The sequence below is a fragment of the Ambystoma mexicanum genome, chromosome 8 (assembly GCF_040938575.1).
Source record: "Ambystoma mexicanum isolate Mex_15411 chromosome 8, UKY_AmexF1_1, whole genome shotgun sequence".
In the NCBI taxonomy this organism is placed as follows: Eukaryota; Metazoa; Chordata; class Amphibia; order Caudata; family Ambystomatidae; genus Ambystoma; species Ambystoma mexicanum.
Window position 1 is genome coordinate 304,936,433 of NC_090929.1, and position 19,702 is coordinate 304,956,134.

General features: G+C 41.5%; 1 protein-coding gene across 2 annotated transcripts in view; it reads left to right on the plus strand.

Annotated features, from left to right (window-relative positions):
• The window catches only part of LOC138471859 (ficolin-2-like), a 522,856-nt gene that overhangs the window by 368,733 nt on the left and 134,421 nt on the right, over nt 1-19,702 (plus strand). The window lies entirely within an intron of this gene.

Sequence of the window (19,702 nt, forward strand, 5' to 3'; positions counted from 1 at the left end):
CCTCCTAACTGTCACTTGTCAATTCTGCAGCCGCATAGCTGTCACCTGTCATTTTTAAAAGCTGTCACCTGTCAATTTGAGTTACTTTAAATTCGAAAAACGACCTTTACAAAATCGTTCATATCTTTTCAACGAACCTAGAACCGATTTGCTACTCCTTATACTTTTGCCGTAATCGCGATTCACGCATTCGCAAATTTTGCCGCGATTCGCGATTTGGTTAAAAATCCAGCCACGTGTGAAAACAGCAGCTTCCTTGCTTTCCTTTGCCAAAAATTTGTTTAACCTGCTAGTTACTCCTAGAGCATTGCTAAAGGGAGCCTGAGCTCATCCCAAGTATCTTTCACTCACCCTGAACCTCCTAAAGGGAATTAAAACCATTTTCAGCATATTCCTCACTTCATTGCCAGCACATATAAAAGCATTTTGGGCCTGTGTTTCAACTTCTTTCCGTAGTCTAAGCTTGCTGGGGTGAACTGAATTACATTTGATTGCATGTCTGATAACTGTGTGCTACTCTTCATTTCCTTACATTGCCTAAGGGGGGGAGTGGATTGCCAGAGAAAAGTGATTACATTGTTTTGTTGAAATCATATTGAGTATTTTCTGTACTGCATTTTCATTCAACACTGCATCCATCTGAACTTATATAAAGCATTCTCTACCACCTTATTCTTCTGTTCGTATTGATATGTGTGCTACCTCATCCTTATACTACTCCTGGGTAACCAAATCAGTTTACTAGTAGGACATTATTCACTGTTGATCACTGCTCATGTTTTAAGTGTGATATTAATTTTTAATTCATTATAAAAGTGTGATATATATGTATACTGTTATTTTTTTTTTCAAATAAACCTTTTAAACTTGCAAAACAGAACTACTTCTTGGCTCAGTGGGGTCAGGGGGATTCTAAGAGAGGGGTGTTATATAGGGGTAGTCATCCAGAACTCATGAACTGGACATAAAGATATATAAATAAGGGTTTCCATTCAGTATCCCAGACTAGGCATTGACTTAGCTGTAGTGTTGAATTGAATCCTCTTACAGCGTAGGTGGACTAAGCATCACACTAAAAAGTGCTGAAAGGAGTTAATGGAACTGATAGATTCCCAAAACATTTTGAATGGAAAGCAAAGATTCACAACCACAAAAGTAAAAGTGTAAAGAATTCCAATGACGGGGACCAAGCACGTAGCCATGTCTATCTCTCTCCTCTGGCGCTGCTTCTAGTTAGAGGAACAACCAGGAAATGGCCGATAAGGAACTGCAAAGATCTGGAAGGTCTATACGCTGAATTGTAGCAGCTAGATGCTGAGGGACAAGCTCATGAAGGCATTGGAAGAACAAGCAAAGTATTTTACATTGTCTTCGGTAATGGAAAGGCAACCAGTGCATAGACTAGACGGTAACAAGAAATAGAAGTGCTGCATAAAGTGCATTAGCAAAGTCAAGCTTATTGGTGAGTAATACCCCGAAGCCTGCAGCATTATCGGAACTTGCAAGCGACGGGACGGTATGGCAAAGTAGTCATAATCTGAGAAAAAGAGGTCTTGCCATCTCCTCCCACTTGAAGGTTGACCCTTAAATCGGATTGCTGTATGAATCCTACCTTCTTATTTCCCCAGTGAGGGAAATGAGAAGTCTAAATAAAGCAGCAGGAGGAGGGTGGGCAGCTGAATCCTTAAGGAAATGAGAGGGGCATAAGGACCATTTCGGTTTTGGACAGGTTCACCTTGAGACCATTAAGCACCACCCAACTTTCCACTCACATCATCTGCTTCATGCTCATTGCCCCCTGTTTTGTGAGTGATACTTTCAGCTACTAATAAACAGGGATGTACATTCTAGGACTTTTCATTTCGATGTTGCCAACTGTAGCATTTATAGTATCTATTTGTAATGAGTGTACACTGTGCAGATAGTGGAATACTGGGATGTCATTTAGAATTATATGGGACATTATTGTTCAAATAGCTACAGTTGGGGAGACAGGATGGGAGAACCTAACTGAAAGGATGGTACCCTTTTAGCTCCTGCCTTTCCTACTTAACTTGCCCTGTAACTTGTGAATAAACCTACTCCTTTTTATATATTCAAGTCTCCAGTGCCTTACATGATTCCTGGTGACTTCTTACATCTTCCAATACTACACCAACCTATTAGAGAACAAACGCACACACAAACATACAACACACACACTTACGAGTCACATGCTGACATTGCGGAAGTGCATGTAGCTGCAGTAAAAGTAAAGGATTGCGGTCATTTTATGTAATGCTTTTTGATGGAATATTATCTATTGTTATGTGCATGCAGTTCACATGCCTATTCCCCAACGTGTAATGCTTGTGCTATAACACCCAACTCCTGTTTAGCGGAACTTACCCCATGCATGGTGTTAGGTTCCAGTATGGAACTACATTCTATTGTAGAACATCTCCCTTCTGAAGATATTAACAGAACAGGGATTGAGATACGAGCGGTAAGCGAAGGCGAGATGGCAACGGTTTTGGAATAGCGAGTTGTAATAAACAAGGTAATTTCTAATATTTGGTATCACTACTCTGTTTCTTGTGGAATACCATGTATTAGTATTCTTTTCACTTTTCTTCTCTGGACCATCGATCTTCTCATGGGCTGATCTTTCTGCTCCTCTTGGGTTAAATTCTGTTCTGTTATTGATCTTCACGTGTATCATTTTACATTTCTTTACTTGTACTATAAAATTTAAAGACAATTTTCACCATTCTCTAAGGTTACATTTTTGCTGTTTGATTTTATGACACGTTGAGGAGACCTGAACATTGATAGGGCCTTTAACAATCTATGTGGTTCCTTTGCTCTATGCATTCTGCTTCCTTTATTGTGATCCTCGAGGCGCCATTCCTACAGTCATAGTATTATTTGTACATAATTTGTTTTTTTGTTTTTTTTTGTGTTTTAACGAAATTTGATTTTTCAAACGTTCAATACGTTTTAAACATTTTTTAAAAGATAAATGAAAAAGAAAAAAGCAAATACAAAAAGAAAAGAAAACCAAGTCACCACTCATTAGTAAATTGATAATCAATTCCCTAGCATTTTAGCAGTATTTTGTTGGAATAAACTCAGTCTCTTGAAGCACTCTCATTAGAGCAGTTTCCTGTCCGCTAATTAGTCTATTCCAAAGCATCTGTGAGGACAGACCTTTGTCATAGTCAGTGATAGAAATAAATCTCCCCAAATGTTTTTTTCTGGTGGTCCAGGTTCCTTGGCAATATCGTAGTAAATGTTCGAGGGTCTGATGTTTTGAACCTTTACATCCTGAACATAAGATTTAGCATTGGTCTTCCTGACCTCTCTTTACTAGGACTGCACCTTTATGGATCAGATTAAGCCGCAGTCTTAGAAAATTCTGCCTTATTTTAGGATCTGGAAATTTCATTAAGTATCTTGGCAAAAAACCCAGATTTCTATCAATAGGATAAAGAAAGGTTGCGACTAGTGAGGATCTAATTTTTTCAATTGTCTTAATCCAGTCAGTTGTATCCATTGCCTCCTTTGTCTTGTTAATGAGTTTGATGCTAATGTCACTTCATCACTATCACAGGTAATGAGGATCTCTTGTTCCCGGTTTTTTAATTATCGTACTACTGATGATTGTTGCGCAAGGTTTTTTACTGAGATCTTCATATAATGAATTCCGTAATGGGTCAATTATGAGTCTGTATAGTGAAAGTAGTTTCCAGTCAATTTCGGATTTTAAAGATTTTAGTCCCAGTTCAAACCTTAGCCATGCGAGTGACAGACTTTTGGGGAGATTTAAAACCTTTTTCCAAATCTGTCCCTCTATTTTGTTCCAGTCAATGTTCCAGCCTCAATTCCATAAAGAAGAGTTGATATAATCTTTGCTTTGTAGAACCTCAATGCTGACAGTAACGAGAATCTACAAAATTGCCTAACAATTCTTTGTAATTTTGCTGTGAGATGATTGGTCTTACATATGAATTCTGACAGCGTTTGGGCCATTTGGGGTTTAGCATACAGTGTGTAGCCTAAGTATACCATTTCCTCTACCACTGGTATTGTCTGGCCACCTATCTTCCAAGAAAAGCTGTCACCCTTCCCCTTTCCTTCGAACACAACTATTTTTGATTTTTCAGGATTCACTATCAGATTGTTTCCTTCATGTAAGTTTCCAAGGTGCACAGCATCCTTTGGAGTCCTACTGGTGTTCTATCGAGAAGGACAATGTTGTTGGCATACATGAACCATTTAAGTGCTTCATGGCCGACTTTGACACTTGCTAGTGCTGCAGAATAGACCTCCTCACCAAAGTCCGAAAAATAAATATTGAAGAGAAAAGGGGTGACCATACAGCCCTGCCTCACTCCTCTTTTAACCAAGTTATCGTCTGACAATTGACCTTCCATGTTCAATCTCACTACTGCAGTGTTGTTTTCATGAAGGGCTACTAAGATGTTTAGTCTTGATTTAGAGTCTAAGCTTGAGCCAAAGTCTCTCTCTACCAACTAAATCAAAGGCACTTTATAAGTTTACAAAGGCTGTGAATATCTTTGGTAGTTTCTTCTTTTCCTCTCCATTACAAAGTGTTGCCAATGTGATACCGTTCAGACCTGTAGAGTGTCCCCTAAGGCCGGTCTGCTGCTTCAGTATAATATTGTTGGATCTAGCTAATTTCTCCAGTTCTTTCCACAGTAGGCCGGCAAAGATCTTACTTTTTATATCCAACAAAGTAATAGGCCTATAATTTCTTGGGTCCTTTCGGTCGCCCTTTTTGTAAATGGGTATAATTAGAGCGGTCTTCCATGAATGTGGAATTGATTTGGTTTTCAAGATTCCACAAAATAGGTGTCACAGGATTCTTGACCACATCACTGTATTTCCTTTTAGAACCTGGTAGGTGAGCCCGCTCGGCCCTGCGGCTCTTGAGGATGAGGATTTGTTGATGAGCTCAAGCATAGCCTCTTCTGTGATTTCAAATGACCATGGAATGTCAGAGATGTCAAACGTTGGGCCCCCTTTAGTTTTCAAATATTTTTCAGAAAAATAATCAATCTACACAGATCTGGGGCCAGATTACAGAAACTTTCCGGCAAGGGCACAGTTGTGCAGTATTAGCACTAGGGCAAAGTTTGCCCTATTTTTAAAAACAGTGGCACACACTAGAAAACTACTGCACCATGACATGGGCAGTTTGGCATATTAAAAGCACCAGGGCAAAACATTGTCCTAGTACAAAAAAAGATCAATTTCTACTGAAATTTGCACCAGGGCAAAGTTTGCCCTAGTGCTAATACGGAATGGTATTAGCACTAGGGCAAACTTTGCCCTGATGCAAACATGCATCAAAAATGTATCTATTTTACACTAGGGCAATTTTTTGCCCTGGTTCTTTTAATATGCCAAACTGCCCTTGTCATGGTGCAGTAGTTTTCTAGTGTGTGCCACTGTTTTTAAAAATAGGACAAACTTTGCCCTAGTGCTAATACCGTGCAACTTTGCACTTGCACCGGTGCAAAGTTTCTGTAATCTGGCCCCTGGTATGCAGTCTGTTTGAATGATGTTTTGGTCTTTACCTCGGGAGTTTATAAGTGACCAGAAATTACCAGAGTTGTTATCGGATAGGGTTCAGAGGATTCATTCTCCGTCTTTTTGTAAATGGGTTGCCCGTTGATGCCTGGACCAATTTTCATAGGTCTTTTTAATCAACTTTACTTCTTTCCAGAGGAGTGCACTGTCAATTAATTCTTTTTTGGCAGTATTCACGAGGCAGCACATTTGCTGCTTTTTCTCCCAAATTGTCTTGTCAAATACATTGTTATGTAGAATATTTGTATTTGACGTTACAGCTTGAGGTCGTTCTATTGTCCACAAGAAATCATGAAAATGCGGAGTTTGACCATTTTTTTTCCCAAGCATCGGTTCCCAAGGCACCTTGGATCTGGACGAGAGCTTCATTTAACCGCAGACCGTCATTTCAAGTCACCAGCTACCAGAATGTATGCTTTTGGGTAAGTTGTTTTTATATGAGTGAGGACTTCTCTGAGGGAATCTTGTAAAACAGAGAGTTCTAGACTCGAGGGGTTCCAGTATAAGTTAAAAGCTAAGTGTTTTATCCCTTCTGTTGATGGAACCTCCAACTTTACGACTAAAATTCCCTCCTGGCGGCATGGTATCTTTGTCACATGTTTGAAAAAGTCAGATTTACAAGCCATTAGTAACCCACCCTTCGGCCTTCCTTTCCCAGTTGAAGTGGCAACTTGCGTTACCATTGTAAAGCCCTCCAAATCTGGTGCGTGAGTTAACCATGTCTCTTGGAAGAGAACTAAGTAATTTCCCCCAAATATTTCGGATCTCACTTTTAGGTTTCTAAAAGTGCTAAATCCCCTCGAATTCCAATTTATCAATCTTATCTGTTCCCTACTAAAGCAAAGTCTGGCCTGTGCTCAATTCCATACATACTTGTGTTATCATTTCTGGAATTATGGACCACTGGACCGATTGATCTCCGCTCTTTTCAAAGGGAATAGATTTGTTTCCCCCGTGTTGATGTTCTGTTCCCAATGCTGTCTCCCCTTTGGATTTGCCAGTTTTGGCCCTGTCCTCGTTGACAAGTGGGAGGGATTTGTGGACTAACAAACCATGTTTTAGTAGGAGATCTGATGCAGAGATGAAAGCTTTGGCTCCTGCTCTCGATGTCAGCCCCCTTTCCGCTAAATATGTTATACTCCAGTTGGGAAACCTAATATATTCTATGTCCCTAGTGGAGAAAAGATAAAGGTCTGGAACCTTTCTGATGATTGACAATATTTCTCCTCTGTTAAAAAATCTGGGTCTGGGATTGAATTTATGTTTTTGACAGGTAAACCACAGTCTTGGAATAGCAAAGGAGACCTGCTCTTCATGCACCGGTACTCGATCCTTGATTTCTGTTGGTGCAGCAGGTACTTGATCCTCCCTTGTCATCTCCATTTATTGTCCCTCGTGACTGTTTGATACTGGGACAGTTATTGTCTCTGGTTTCGATTCCAGATGAACCAAATCCAATCTTCCTTGAATTCCGTCTATTGAGGTGATTTCAGAAGCTAAACTTTGAGACTTTTTGTTTAGAGTTTTGTTGAATATTGGGGCTATCTTTAAAGTGGTGCCTTGTTTCTGAACTGTTGTTTTTGGTAGTATTGTCCTCGGTCGGAAGATAAGAGCCCATTTCAACTGCTTCCCTTCATTGCCTGACTAACTCGCTTCTTTGGTAGATGGATTTAAACCCTCTTGGGATCTTCCTTGTATCGGGTCAGTTTGTATGCCTATGTTAATTTTAGTCATTCTTATATCTTCATGAGCTTGTGTCGACGTCTCCTTTGAGTGCTTCATTTGTTTATATCCGACTTTCATGATTACATCTTCGATGTTGATTTTCCTACTCCACATAAGGACAAATAGTTTGAATTCAGTAGGTGGATGTTAAGCAAACCAGTAAGCATTTAAGGTTTCTTTGAATACATCTGTCCATGGTAGGAAACTTGCTTTTGCCAATTGTACCGCACCCTTTAATGACGCAATTCATCCTCTCAACTAACCCATGAAGGATCAGTGTTTTAAAGCCGTGAATACATGTGTAGTGCCATGGTCTCTAAGAAATGCTTGCATTTCTTCTGAAATTAATTATACACCATTATCAGTGATTATTTCTTCGAAAACATAGTGTTGAGGAATTTGACTACTTTTCTCATAGTTACTCTATATTGCGCTAATCCCTGCACTTCCCATTTGAAGGTGTAGTCCATTAAAACAAGAATGTAGACTCTTTGAGGTTCCAAGGTCTGAAATGGATCCACTTTGTGCATTGTAAGTTTTCTCCACGCTAATTCTGATAATGCAATTGGTTGAAGAGGAGCTGTATGTATTCTTTTCTCTTGTCACTGTCTCGCAATATTGACATACTCTCATCTGTTCTTCTACTTCATTAAGCATCCTGGCCACTAATACTTACCTCTAATGCAAGGTTTTATCATGCTTCTGCCTAGATGTCCTTCATGTGCTAAATGAAGGCTCTTTGTTCTCAAGGAACATGGTGCAATCAGACGCTTGCCTCTGAGCATGCATCCAGTGTCTTCTGTTATTTCTTTAAATACTTAAGAATATACTGGTACTTTTTGTGCTATACAATGCCATCCTTTCTGAGCCTCTGGGAAGAGTATTTGTTTCCTCATCATGCTCTGCGTCTTGTGTCCATTAATCTCAGGAGATCACTGGTTGGATTATGGCTATTATGGCTATTATGGATGCTTGTTTTTCGCTTGTTTGTAACTTTGTTGCATCCTCTCGATTGGTTTGTAGTTCTTTCCACTGCAATAGAGACAGCCAGCCACAACATTTCTCGTTCACAGTGTGTATGCTAGCTTTGCACTGTACCGCATGACTTCTACCACCAATCAACACATTCTCTGTGATGCCGACCTTAAACCCTTAGTACGCAATGGGCCTAATTACGTGTTTGGAGGTAGCCATGGTGCTATTAGTGCCATGGCTGCCTCCAAAATCGTGTCTAGGTCCGGGTTCTGTGAATGAGGAATTACTGGGTCATTCCAACCTTGGAGGACCCGGTAATTCCTCATTCAAAAAACCCTTCCCCATTCGAGCCCCCATAGGGCTCAATGGGAAAGGGGATGGAGCTAATAACGGGCCTGTTATTAGCTCCCTGGTCCCCTTACGGGACCCGCAAAGGACGTCTGGTCTGACCAGACGTTCTGGGCGGGTCCCGCAAAGGAACCTCGTAATAGGGCGGAATGGGTGTACCAGCACCGGCACCATTACCGGTGCCGGTAAACCCATTCTGCCCACCTCGTAATGAGGCTCAATATGTGGCTCAAGGGCTTGTGATCCGTTCTAATTAAGATGTGCATTCCCCATATCAGTATTTTGAAGTTTCTTAAGATCTCAAATCTCCTGAAGCCTCTTTCTCTTTTGTAGAGTAATTTAATTCAGATACTCTGAGAGTTCTTGCAGTGAAAGCTATTGTTTCTTCTTTACCTTCTTGTTTTTGTCTCTGTATGCCTCTTATCCCCCACATTACTTGCATCTACTGTAATCACACTAAGTGATATTGTTATGAGCAGTTACAGTATTGGGGATTTATGTTTAGTTTTATTCTTTCAAAGTCTTCTTGACAGTTTCCTGACCATTCAAATCTTTCATTCTTTTCCATTTGGTCCCTTAATGTCTTTGATTTGTCAGCAAATTCTTGTTTACACATTTTGGATATTATTCTACCATTCCAACCATTCCAAGGAATGATCATAATGGGTCTTTTATTCTCAGAAGGAGGTTCTTTGTTATGGTATTAATTAGGCTTCTCTTCGGTTTATTTCCTTCCTCACTGATGGTTATCCAGCTTTAATGTTAGACCTTTTTTTTCTTGATCACATTTAGTACTGCATGTAATTGAGCATCATGTTCTTCTGCGTCAGTTGTGGTGATAAGTACATCGGCCAGACTAAACAATCCCTCTTGACCCCTGAATAGATGTTGCATATGTCTCTGAAAAACTGCTGCAGCTGAGGCAAGACTGAATGGCATGCATTTGAATCTAACTTCTCCATGTGTCATCACAAATAATGTGAGGAATTTTGAGTCTTCATTTTGTTCAATTTGGTATTATGTTGAAGAGAGATCTCAGGTTGTGAAATATTTACCTTGTCTCATAGTGGTTAGCATTACATTTATGTTTGGTAGTGGGTGTCTCTCTACCTATATCTTTGCATTAAGATTTCAAGTCCACAAACATTCAGATAATATTGTTTGAATGTGCACATTGTTACAATGAGAGCAAGCCATTCAGAGGACTCTGTTCATTCTATTGTGACTTCCAAGCATAACTTTTCCATTTCTTTCTTTAGTGCCTCTTGTTAGGGAGAATTCTCCAGAATGGTTAATTTCCCATACCTACTGAGTCCCTCAGCAGCTTTGCTGGATTTCTAGGATTCCTTTTTTTCACTTGGTAAGAGTGCGAGCCTTTTTTCCCCACTCTTACATGTGTTTTGCTGTGTGTGTTTAACATGTTTGTGTTCATATACTGTGGAGCTTCACCTACTCCATAGGCATCATCTTTTTACTGTGTGTTACACAGCACCTTTAGTGCAGTGACACAGGGTTGTCTTTTTCAGACTTCCCACTTTTAACCTCCATTTTCTGGGACTGACTACTGTCTCCCAGAACATGTAAAGTTGCCATTTACTTTATTAGTCTTTTTAAAAAGCACAGGCCCAGTACAAACTATCTTACATAGATTACTGGAAAGGGTTAATAGTTATCCCTTTTTGGTTGTCTCTCATGGAACATTATTTCGTTCCCCTTTCTTTAAGATTTGGCTGGTGGCAGTGGTATCTACCCTATTTTTCCTACCGCGGTCTATGTAAATAGCCTTGTTACTGTTTTAGGCTACGTTAGTAGCCTCAAACTTAAATCCCCTGGATCCCATTTACTTTTATTTGGTTCCGGCTGGGTTTATTCGCCATTTCCTTTTGTAAAGGTCTTTCTCGTGTTTTACTCTGCGCGCCAAACCAGGTTTGGTTCCTTTGTTCGCCGCCCTTTGGCAGGCTTCTGCCCAGAAGCCCTCCTTAGGTGCCTGAATGTCTGAGGGGGATAGGATGTAAGGGAGGGGTTTGAGACTCCCTGCACAGGGTCCCCTTGGAGACCTTTGTCGCACTCTGTATGATTGGCTGTGGGGACTGTCCCGCCAGGACAGCCACCCTGCTGTGTGATTGACAGCAAGGCTGTGTGAATGGGGGAAAACTGCATAAAAAGCAGGTCTCTGGGACTTGGAAGGCAGAGTCACCCCTGGATCGAGAGAACAGAAGAGAAGCTGAAAGAAGAGGACCACTACCACGACTGAACCTCCCGGTGAAGCACTGCTGCAGGTCTGAATCTCCAAACTTCGACGACAGAGAAGATCTGCAAGGAATCTTCTTCCCTTGAGCTGGTGGGACCAAACAGTTCGCCAAACACCAAGCAAGGCCCCCCTCCCTTGGTCGAATTTGCTGTGCACAGCTGCAGTGAACCGGATAGCCAGGAGGACCGGACCCTGTTTGGGTTTTAAGGAGCGCACCTTTTATTCGTTGCTTTGCTCTGCTGCTGGTTTCTTCCCTGGGCAGTGCAGGAGCCTCCAGTCTTCCTACTTCATGTCAGTCCGACAGTCACTTCAGGAACCGTGAGCCTGCAGGATCTGCCAGGAACTTCTGCCTCAGTTGCAGCCTTCTTCCTCATTTAAGGTACTGTTCTAACCCGGTTGTTCGTTCCATCCGACAGCGGTGAAAGTGTTTGAAATCTTTCGCCAACCCGAGGGCTTGTCCTTCTCTACTCTTTTAAATAACTTTTCCTTCGACCAACTTCGTTTCGAACTCTTGCCAAAGACTTAACCGCGAACTACTCTGAACTGTGTGATCCTCTGCAAAGACTATGAATCATTAACATTGGCCCAAGCCCATTGATTTGAATCCTCATTGTAGCAAGCCTTTTCTACATTACTCTGCCTACTTACTTGTTGGTGCTGTTTAATTTCGTATAACATTGCCTTTCCATCCCTTTAAAATTGCTGGAGTGCCATTTTGCTCACACTTCATTTTGAGCCTAACTTGTCCAGAATTGATTGGGGGGTGTGTGGTATATTAAGAGTGTGATTTATCTGCTGCTTTATTTAGTGAACTGTTTTACAAATGATTGTGTAAATAAATGTATATTCTTTTACTCAGTCAGTGTTTGTTTGAACCATAGTAATTGCTGTCCTTTGTGTAACTATTGATACTGCTCACTTTACTCTTGAGATAGGTCTGGCTGCTCAGCCATCGCTACCACTTTACTGTGTAGTACAGGCTTGTACCAAAGGTGAATTTGTCCTGTCACTTGTATTCTTAATTGTGTGTGATGTTCCCAAAGGGTACTGCATATGATTCTGCCTAACACCTCTTTTGCTGTATCAGTATGTTTCTCACCTCATGCACCACTGGTTTGGCTCCATGTTTCAAAAAATGTGGTGCTTGAATCACTTACGATTTCCTATGGTATCATTGAACATTTCTGGATATTCTTCCTGTAAGCTTTTACATGCACATGGACGATATAAAACACACTCAATATGGGACAAGCTTCTCCTGGATGACGTTTTATATTTAATGCTGCTTGTTCTTCCCAATCAACTAATGAATACCTATCGCTTTCAAGTTATGCGCCTTGTGACTCTCACTCCTGCATTTCTGTCCCAATGTCATTCTCAGTGCTCGTCCATCACAAATGACATCCTCAATACACAAGGTTGAGTCAATATTACTGGCTGTGCCCAGGCTCTGCCCAACTGTCAGTGTTCTGCCACAAAATTGCTCAAAGCTCTGTCTGCTGTGAGTGTCATTGCAGATTTCCCAGTCAGGCATAAGTCGATGCCAATTGTAATGCCCTGAGTTCTCTGAAGGAATGATGCTATTTTGGTGTACTTGTTAGTATTCAGATTTAAGTCAAACAGAATCTGAGAATACATGACATTGATCTGAAATGTGGGTATGAAGGGTTCAACAAGGTTTCCAGTTGTCTAAAGACAGACATGGGGAATTGTCTATCTCGGTTGTTCCCGCACATTATTCTGGTGGAGATGGTGGATTTACAATCCCCTCTCTTGACCTAGGTGATCTGTCTTGCAAGTAACTGCAAAGTCATTCCACTTTATTCCCTACTATCTATCCAATGCTCTAAGGGGTGTGTATCAACAGTTAGTGGTTGCCAGCATCACAGGCTGCGGGCAGGCTAAGAAGTAGGAATACACTTGGGAGTTCTCATCCAGAGAGTCCCTCTTAAAAATAGAACCTCTCTACTTATTTTGGGGTGGACACTAGATTGATTACTATGCAGAAGATGGATCTATCTGTTCAGTGATTTTATCTCTAAATTTTAAAATGAAAATTGGGCCGCAGACTTCTGACATAGTAGATCAGTATTGATTTTTTTTAGCACAGCTGATAGTGATTTCTGCTGTGATCTACATTGCTATGCCAAGCGTGTTCTGTGCAGCAGCCTGAAGTCATGCCTTCTCAAGTACGGCTCCACTGGTATTCAATGTTCTGACTAGTTCTCAATGATTCACGCCAAAACTGTCCCACTACTGAGTCTGTTGTGGGTAGCATTTTGTCCCCTTGGCTTTTTTCTCGGGATATCATGTGAATTTTAGTCTGTTTTCACTTTGCAAAGATTAAAGATATTGGATTTGTAAATGTATGTGCTGCAACATCTTCAGAACCATTAGCCTTCTGTCCTGTGCTTCTGGCATACTTCCAGACCTCTGTCAACCAGAAGCCTCAGACAAATTTGATACACTTGGTCACTGTTTGGATGTCATAAGGTGAAAGTGATAGCTTTAATGTGGCTCAAACCAAACACTTTCAAAACAATGTAATAGCGACATGTATCCTCTATCTCACGGAAACCGCAATGCTAGATCTACAATCACGAATGCTTTCCATAGTGGACAAGGGCAAGACAGGGATATTAATGCTTCTGGACCTAAGTGCAGCCTTTGATCTGGTGGATCACCTGCTATTACAGCAGGTATTGGAGAAAACAGCAGGATGCTCCAAAGCGGCCTTGGCCTGGCTGGCATCTTTTCTCACAGATCGGGTAGCCAGAGTACACTTGGGAAGAGAAGTTTTCGACTCCAACCCTTATAAGTGCAGGGGTGCCACAAGGAGCTAGTATATCCCTCTGCTTTTCAACCGCTTCATGAAATACCTATGTGTACTCTTAGAATCCATCTGCATCTATTTTACCAACTACGCCGATGATACACAGTTAGTGTTAGAACTAGAGGGTGACTATCAAACAGACAAGGACAAGATCATGGCCTTGTACAATCTAATTGATAAGCGGATGTAAGAAAATTGGATGTGCTTAAATAGCAAAAAAACTGAGCTAATTATATTTGGCTCTAGCCAAGCGAGAGATAAGCTTGGAATAGAATATGAAGAGTTTGTGGTCAAAGACTCACACCTTAAGGTAGTTTCCCAAGTAAAAACGCTGGGGATGATGAAGAAATCCACCCTGGGTACGGAGACGCAGACCAACTACCTCTACAAAAATAATGCCTACTATATATATGGCTCCTGAGAGCCAATCCGCCCACTGCTAAGCGAGAACAACTCAGCTACGATAGCCAGGGCCATTATACTGTCGCGTCTTGATTGCGGCAATTCATTACTGCTGGGAGCATCTAAAAAAATGCATCAAGAAATGCAAGATAATGGAAAACAATGCAGTCCGGGTAGTAAAAGGGATTAATAGAAGAGATGGTGTGACGGAGGGCAGGAGATCTGTTCATTGGCTCAGGGTTGAGGAGAGAATCCTCTTTAAATCTATGACGTTGGTGCATAGATGTTTATACGGAGTGGCCCCAATGTATCCTGGATCCAAGTTCACCCAATACATCCCTAACAGGACCTTGAGATCACAAGCACTAGGCAAGCTGCAGGTACCACTTGCAAACGAGCCATGGGTTCCCGGGAAATCCTTCCAGGTCTAGGCGGCCCGGCAGTGGAATAATCTTCCTGTGGCAATGTGAGTAGAACCGAACTACAAAATCTTCAGGAAGAACCCGATGACTCACCTTTTTAAATAAACTCCCACTCAAATAGACTCTTACTAGCACCTTCCTGTCCATAATGCATCTGGTCCTGTCTCTCTGCGCCCTGATGCCTGCGGGCTATCGGCACATTACAAATACATAAAATAAATAAAATAAAAATAAATAAATAAATATCACTTCTAATACGCGATCACCCCTGAAATTAATGCACCATTTTCAAAACATAAATCACTCAAGAAAAGGGCAAGAATCTTGTTTGTGGATGTCTAGATAGAACATTAGGTACATTATTCTGTCTCTGTTTGGGGTGGACAACGTTCAGAGAAAGAGACCTATCAACAATATGGGTTGCCCAACATGCAGAGAAATGTGGGTGACATGCAAATGTTTGCAAAGTACTTGTGTTCCTGCTCCCAATGGCCCACACCAAGCTAAGTATTTGTGTCTATGTCTTACTGGAGAAAGAGGGATTCCTGCAGGGTTTTGTGTGATTTCTGCCCAAATGTTTTTATTGTGGTAGATTTTGTCAAATGGTTTTTTTAAGTAGATTTTGCTGCAAATGTATGTGGGAGAGAGCCCCCACAGCTCTCTTTACCACCCCAACATTAATTATTAACCTAAACCTACCCCCACAAATATTTGAGTCAAAATCCAATGAAAGAAATTTGATGAACTCTACTTCGATGGAATCCGCTGCAACGAAAACTCCTGTTACCTTGCTGCCCCACTTGGAACTATATCCTCATGGAGCCGTGGCTCCTGTTTACTCATTCACTTTTAATCCTCCTCTGACCTGTGTTAAAATCCCATGACTCCCGCATTTCCGGAGGGAGGGTTATAATAAGAAACAATGTGCCTTACTGCCTATGTGGGCTTCTGAGGCAAAACTAGTTTTCTTAAGACCTGCCTACACAAGCTATACTTTGAGAACTTCTCACATAGCTATAATTTTTCAAAATAAGGAGGTAATACTTGGTATAATTAGAAGACTTTTGCTGTAATTTACCACATGCAGTAATTACTATTACTGAGTTCATTAGTTCTTGTAATGCAGATACAGTAATTAAACAAATACCTATGATACAAAGGTAACAGGTGTGCATTCTCAGAAATACTATATGCAGTATTGCTGAAAATGTGCATGCATGCATTAAAAATATTTTATCAATTTTAACCCTTGGTTGGAAATGTATTCTGCTCAGCATAGGATTATACCACTGCTGTACAATTCATATTAGCCAATGTGTGGAATCTTAAGAGCCTTGAAGCCAATCAGCATCCAGACCATCCAGAATGAATGTCCAGTGTGGCCATGGATCCTGTTGGCACTCATGATGCGGTCTGCCATGCCGGCAGCCTGCTGCTGTCCTCACTTCTTCCCATCACTCCTGCCGTCAGATCTACTCTAGCTTCCCTGATAGCTCCTCATTTCTGTGATGTGCTTCTTTTTTGTCCACTGGCCTCCTCTGGCACCTGGTTCCTGCTCCTCTCACCTGATGAATCCTGGTCCCCACCAGATCCATGGGGTATCAGGTGATAATATCCCTACATACATGGTTGCCGTATATAATTTTGCTGGGAAAAGGTCATGGCGACATTATATAGGTGAACATATGTATAGGGACAGGGGGAGCGAGGGTGTCCCCCACTCACCTTGAAGAAAAATAAAAAGGGTTTGGGGGTTGCAGGGGTGTCCCTCGCATGTTCCATCTAATAATGTCCCTGCAAAAAACTGCCATTTTTCTGCGATTTCTTTGCATGGTGTTATTTTTGAGGGGACATTATAACATGGAACCATCCATGGTACAGCCCCTCTCTCATATCCACGCAGCCTGACCTGTGTGATAAACACCAACAAGGGACTTTTGCTATCCCTCACACCCAGACATCCTTATGCATCCTCCCACCTGTCTCTGCATAAAGTCAGTACCACTGAAGACCGAATCAAAATCTCTCTCTCTCTCTCTCTCTCTCTCTATCTCCATCTCTCTCTATCTCTCTATCTCTCTCTCTCTCTCTCTCTCTCTCTCTCTCTCTCTCTCTGGAGAGGAAGCCCAAACGCCCTTGTCTCCTTATGATGAATAAAGGCCACTGTGTCTTGTCCCATCATCCATACATTATTCTCATGTATAAAAAAAAGAAAAACAAATTAGGTTGAACTTTAAAGTACCTAATGAAGTTCAGTATTTCTTCAGTAGCAGAATACTCTCACTTAAGACTTATATTTGGATCAGAACAATTCAGGTAGACTCGTACTACATCCTCTATCCAAGACTCAGTACACACCTCTCTTTAACTTTCACAACCATTATTTGAGCACATGTCACTTCCAAGTCGAGCGATAAATGGGGTTGGTTGTTTATTTATTTATAGGTGATTATTAGGATGCCCATCAAGAACAAATTGTTTCATTGTAGCAGGAGAAAAGGGGTAAAGGGAAACAAGTGGAAAGGGGGGGTTTAGGCTTGAAGCAAATGTTGCACTTATATTTTACTTTTTAAATGCATGTGTCACAAAGTCCCTGCCTTTATTTGCAGGTTATACAGAGAGTGACCCAGGGGGCAAGGGACCTGCGAAGCCCCAAGCCAATGGATTATGATCATGGGAGTTGAATCGGGAGAACCCCCAGGTTTCTTTTCTGCAGGGGCTGGGTCTCTCGGAAGCAGTTGGTCACATTGACTCATACAAGAGTGTCCTTGGGGTTGGGATTAACTCCATATCATCAATTCACTAGATCATCATAATACTGGAAACCTTGTTCCCACTTTGTAATAACTAATATCAGGAGTCCACAGGGAGAACTACTTGAATATCAAATAGCGATACACAAAAACACTGTTCCGGAATTGATATATTCTCTGTTAAGGGAAATTAGTTTCATTCGCCTGAACTCACCAACATATGCTTTGATACATGTTCCCATTCAGCACATGTGTGAGGGAAGTCTGTCTACAAAGTCAAACGCAAAGACATGTACCAAATGATTACCAGGGAGACAAAGTTACCATCCGAAACATGATTCAAGAAATTGATCTCACCCTTGCTAACCATGGAGATTCTTAACTAAACAACCATTGTTCTCCAGCTCCTGTCCTGCTCACTGTGTATACAAGGTTACTGTCTTCTCGTGCAGGAAGGGTTTAAATCAAATACGATATCTCATCAGGTTTACCAAAGGATTCGCTGAGAGGCATAGAGACCCAGTTTCAAGCACACAACATTGAGGCAGTTGGACGGGGTGATAAATGGAGCAGCCACAGGTCTAGAACAGTTCTAAAATCCAAGATGGTGGCTGACCTTATGTGAGCCCCCTCTCAGCCAACATGACCACAATTACATGACCCAATTACAACTCAGCCCACTTCACCCTACACAGGTACAGACACTAAAGGAAGGCCTACCCAGGGGCAGGGGCTACTGCCCTTTGTTAACCAGAGCTTTCATTGAGAGGTGTGGACTGCAGGAGAAGAAGACTCTCATTTGCATCAGGCTGGAGACTGAAGAGTAGAAGGAGGTGAGGAAACTAGAGGACTGGAGTAAGCTGGATAACTGGGGCCAGTGGAGAGTAAAAAGAGGTTGAAACAGCAGGAGATGGTGAAGAGTTGGTTATATCCGGGATTAGTGGTACATTTTTGGAGGAAATGGAATCATCAGCAGCAGTCAGGGAAGAAGGGGTAATATTAGGAGGTCATTCTAAAGTGATGAAGAAGATAGCAACATCGGAAGGAGGTGGTAAATTGGAGGGGGCTGCCTTGATATGTGCAAAAGGTCCCCTCTGTGCAATTTTCCACATTTCCACTACGTGATGGAAAAGTGACGAATAAGTCATAGATGAATTCACCTTCATGCTTTACTTTTGAACCATGTTAGTGGAACAGTGTAAATGCTGCCTGCAAAGCACACACTGGAGGCAGTATTTACAAATGATGACTTTGGAATCTGTCTGCTTTTAACAGGTGGTATTTTTAGACAGATTCCAGAGAAATCCATTGCATTACCGCCACAATGAAAATTCATGCTGGAGCCAACGCACGTATTTTTAAGTGGCAGTGGGAAATGGAGACAGACACATTATCTCCCCACCTCTGCCTTACAAATGCACACAAATTAGGTGAATTTTTGAAAGTGGTGATCCGTTTGACCTAGAAAATGACCCCCTACAATTTCTCGGGAAGTATGTATCATAGTACAAGGCATAGAGCATGGCACTTTAAGCATTGAATGCTCTCATAAAAAGTTTATCCGATTTGATTTTCTGAATTTTGCATTTCATTTTTCTCTCCTGTGCTCTTAAGGTTAACAAAGGGCTTTTGCATAATATAGGGAGGAATACTGTTATGGACTTTCTACCATTTTGGAATTGTTTATAATTGCCCTTGTGGTTCGTGGACCTCATATTTCCTCTGTTGGCTGTATCGTTTTTTGGATGTATGCTAGGCCTTTTTTTCCAGAAGGCTTGGTGTATGTTGCAGAGAGTTTGGAACACCATTGTCTGTCTGACAGGAAACCAGTGGAGAACTTTCAGGCCTTGGGTTGGCTGTTCTCATTTGTAGGCCAGATGACCCACTTGTTTGTTATGTTTTGATGATGGATGTTGATGGGTGCCTTTCTTGGGGATTTGGGGGTTGCGCCCTGATGCCTCCGGGCCTGTTGGTTTGCGCGTTATAAATAAAATACAAATACAAACGTACAGGCTATTAAAGTAATCAATGCAGGGTATTACCAAGCTCTTGTAATCTCCACTGAATGGGTCATGTCCAATAATGGGGTGATTTGCAGGGGGATGTAAAGTTGGTTGTGGGTTCTTCTGGAAACCTGATTGCATCAAGGGCGACAACTTGATTCCTGGCTCCCTTGGTAATGGTTTGAGGTGTCCAATGGTGCAGGTCCATTCGAAGGGGTGTTGAAGAAGGTTGGTGACCCTATGTAGTTGAGTTCAATTTTGTATGCATTTAGGCAGACATCATTATCAATCATCCAACTCTGTATCTTTGGTATACAGCGTATAATGTTATGGTTCACCATTATATTATTTCCCAAAGGAACCATGTGTGAATTATTGGCATGTAACTGGAATGA